The following is a 4,161-nucleotide window of genomic DNA, read 5'->3' on the forward strand; positions in this document are numbered from 1 at the left end:
TGCACCAGTCCGTCCATCACTGGTGCCCTCATCCAGCACAGGATGAAAACATCACATTCTCCCTGCTCTCAGTGACTTGAATGTTTGAGCAGCCATTTACATCTTTCTGATGGGTAATCTGCATAAACAGACACGTGGAGATGAGGCTCGGCTCTCATGTGGCTCCTTTATGAAATCCTCGCTGCCATGTTGGCCTGGGTGTGTGTTGGATGCTCAGTCATGTCCTCTTTGACACCCCACGGACTGTAGCCCGCCAGGCTCCTCTGTCCATGGGATTGTCCAGGCAGGAATACTGGAGGGGGATCCATTCCCATCTCCAGGGGATCTTTCCCACCCAGGGATCAAACCCGGGTCTCCCTCCTTGCAGGCAGATTCTTCACCGCCTGAGCTACCAGGGAAGCCTGTCGACTTGGGTAAGGGCTCCTTTAAAGCCCAGACCCGCTGGCTTATTTCAGGTCAAAATCAGACTTGACGTAGGGACTCCCCAGTTCTGATCTGTTTCAAGACCCTCAAGCAAAGGTGCTTTCACTGGCTCTTTGAAGTTTGTTTTGACTTGAGTCTCCTGGGCAGTGAAGCCTAGATTTTTAAATAGATGCTTCTGCAGTTTATTTATTTTTCTTTTCTTATTAGCAGAGCTGCCTAAACTGTGTGGGAAGAAGAAACTTGTGCAGGGAATGGCATCGTGCAGTCCTGCTCGGGGTGTAGAGGCCGTGATGGGCTCGGCCTCTCTCTAGCTTTTGCACACTGCCTCTGGGAAGATGCTCAGTTGGAGCTCGGCCCCACTGTCTGGGCAGACAGGACATTTCTGTAGCGCGGGGAGCCGGAGGCTCTTTCCTTCTGCCCTGCACAGGGACCTGGAGGCCTATAGAAGAAAGGGAGAGGGAGAAACAGTGGGGGGGCCTCGAACACAGTAGATAAAGCAGCAGACACATTCACTGATATTTCACCAGACAGGAGCACATCAGAAACAGATGTGCTGGGACTTCCCTGGTGGTCCAGTGGTTAGGACTCTGTGCTTTCACTGCAGGGGATATGGGTTCGATCCCTGGTCAGGGAACTAAGCTCCCACATACCTTGCAATGCAACAAAAAATAATAATAAAAATACTTTATTAAAAAAAGAAACAGGGGTACTCCTGGGGGTTAATGGGTGCACCTGGCCCATGGGACAGCTGTGTCTCCTCTTGACCACCCTCATCCCCAGGATAGTTCTGTGACTCACAATCTCTGGAGAAGTGAATGGGGGAAGCATAACTCTTTTCATCCCAGAAGTAAATACATACAGAAAGGCTTGGATTAGGTGCCCCAGGATCCCTGGGTTCTGGACCGTGTTTTGCAACGAATGGGTTGGTCACCTCACTGCCTAGGTTTGGTCTTCATGGTTCCAAAGTGCAGATAGTAATCTCATGCTGTAACTGAAAGTGGGGTCTGGCTGGTCGCCACTCAAAAGCCAATAAAAGGGCCAGGTTGGTGGAGATGAAACTTTGCTTTATTTTGGATGTTTGAAACCAGGGTGGGGTTGGGAGGGCAGACTCCTGTCCAAAGGCTGACTCCCCCCACTCCTACTGACCACTAGTGGGCAAGAGCTTTTATAGATGGAGGGAGGGGGCTCCATGAAAAACAGCACACTCAGCTCTGACAGCCATCTTGAAAGTGGTCATCAATGGTCTGACCAGAATCATCTTGATTGTTTTCAGTACAATTAGTCTTCAGATCCAGGGTCAGCTTGTTTCAATTTCTTGAGGGCTGGTCTCAAAATTGTGGCCACTTACATCATGGCTTCAGTCTAGTCATCATGTAGTTAACTTCTTTCACTTGGGGGGGAGTTTCAGTATTGACAAGACAGCTCACAGGATATGGCTCAGACTATTATCTACAGCCCTTGAGAAGGAACAAAAGGTCCTTGACTATGTTTAATGACTAACTGCTGCTGCTGCTGCTGCTAAATCGCTTCAGTCGTGTCCGACTCTGTGTGATCCCATAGATGGCAGCCCACCGGGCTCTGCCGTCCCTGGGATTCTCCAGGCAAGAACACTGGAGTGGGTTGCCATTTCCTTCTCCATTGCGTGAAAGTGAAAAGTGAAAGTGAAGTCGCTCAGTCGCATTCGACTCGTAGCGACTCCATGGACTGCAGCCTACCAGGCTTCTCCATCCATGGGATTTTCTAGGCAAGAGTACTGGAGTGGCTTGCCATTGCCTTCTCTGTTAATGACTAAAAAATTATTATTTAGTCCTGTTGGGCAGCTTACCTTTGTTTCTCCATTTTTCAGTTCTCTGATTAAACTTATTCTTTGGCCAAAGTTTTTCCAGAGACTAAAGGCAGGCAGAGGACCTGGGGTGGGGGGCAAGGACCATAGAGTCCTGCTCGTTTCAGCACCACTGTTTCCCAAACTCAGGTCACACAGGCATCACCTCCCAACCTGGTGCATGTGTGTTGTGAGTGGTGGTGCTTTACTTGCTCCTTTATCTCTTCAGCGGGGTGATGTTCCCCCTCCATAAGGCCAGCTTTGTGATTTCTTTTTGCCCCAGTTGTCCAAGCCTATGCCATTACTGTCTTAATATCTGTTTTCAGTGGACTCATTTTCCTTTTTAAAGACATCTATGGAGGCTAAAAATAAACAAATGCAATTTTATGTGATTATTGTAAATGAACTCTTTATATCATGTTAGATGAAGCAGGACTAAAAATGAAACGAGAGAAGATAAGAGACGTCTAATCAGTCCTAAGCATCTTCTCCTGCCTGCCTGGGCTCAGCTCCTGAGGTGCCCTTTCTGTTGAGGCGGGTTTTGTGAGTGGAGCTTTCGAAAGGTGTTGAAGACAGTCTGGTCCTGATCGATACTTCCTCCTGCAGGAACTCATGTAAGAGGACAGATAATGAATTAATGTCATTTAATGCTGCCCCAGAATAATAATAATGATAAACAAAGAGCACTGTAACAGCTGACAGTGACATTCAGCTCTCTCTGTGTGCCAAGCAATGTTGTAAACACTTCACATTAAATCTTCAAGGGAGGGACTTCCCTGGTGGGTCCAATGGTGAAGCATTTGCCTTTCAATTCAGGGAATGTGAGTTCAAACCCTGATCCGGCAACTAACATCCCACATGTGTATGTCGGACATGACTCTTTGTGACCCCATGAACTGTGGCCTGCCAGGCCCCTCTGTCCATGGGATTCTCTAGGCAAGGATACTGGAGTGGGTTGCCATTTCCTTCTTCAGGGTATCTTCCCCACGGAAAGATCCAGTGCACATCTCTTAAGTCTCCTGCATTGGCAGGTGGATCTTCACCAGCTGAGCCACTGGAGAACCCCCCTGACCTGACCCCTCGCTGGAGGGCAACTAAGCCCACGCGATGCAACTATTGAGACTGTGCACCCCAACTAGAGAGTCTGTATGCCCCAACAGAAGTCCCATGTGCTGCAGTTAAGACCCAACACAGCCAAATTAAAGAAAAAAAATAGATGAAACAAAAGACAGACAAATTATTAACAACAAAACAAAACCAACTTCCTAGCAGCCCTACAAGGTTGTAGCGTATGCTCAGTCACTTCAGTCGTGTCCGAATCTTTGCGACCCTTGGATGGTAGGGTCCATATTGGAGTGGGTTGCCATGTCCTCCTCCAGGGGGTCTTCCCAATCCAGGAATCAAACCCACGTCTCTTAAGTCTCCCGCACTGGCAGGCAGGTTCTTTACCACTAGCGCCACCTGGGAAGTCCCCGTGGGCTGACTGTGGCCCCCAGAAGATGCATCTGAATCCTAAGCTCTGGAATTCTGACTATTGCCTGATAGAGTGGAAGAGCAAATATCATTTACAGGGCAAAGGATAGGATTACACTAAGGACCTTGAGAGGAGGAGCTTATTATCCTGGATCATCTAGTGGGCCCTGGATGCAACTGCATGCACAAACACAGAGCAGGAGGCCATGTGACCGTGGGGCAGAGACTGGAGGGATGTGGCCAGAAGCCAAGGAAGCCTGGAGGCGCTAGAAAGTGGATGGAGTAGAAAGAGTCCTCCCCTCAAGCCCCAGAGACCTTGGTTTCAGACTTCGGCCCTCAGATCTGTTATTGCTGTTCAGTCGCTCAGTCGTGTCTGGTTCTGCGACACCAGCCCACGAGGGAGAATGAATTTCTGATGTTATCAGCCAATTGGTTTGCTGTAA

General features: G+C 48.9%; 1 non-coding gene across 1 annotated transcript; it reads left to right on the forward strand.

Annotated features, from left to right (window-relative positions):
* Positions 1 to 984: 984 nt before the first annotated feature.
* On the forward strand, positions 985 to 1,057 carry TRNAE-UUC (transfer RNA glutamic acid (anticodon UUC)). The gene has a single exon. It is a non-coding gene; the product is annotated as a tRNA-Glu (tRNA).
* The last annotated feature ends 3,104 nt before the right edge of the window (positions 1,058 to 4,161 follow it).

This window comes from Bubalus kerabau, chromosome 16 (genome assembly GCF_029407905.1).
Source record: "Bubalus kerabau isolate K-KA32 ecotype Philippines breed swamp buffalo chromosome 16, PCC_UOA_SB_1v2, whole genome shotgun sequence".
NCBI classification, from domain to species: domain Eukaryota; kingdom Metazoa; phylum Chordata; class Mammalia; order Artiodactyla; family Bovidae; genus Bubalus; species Bubalus kerabau.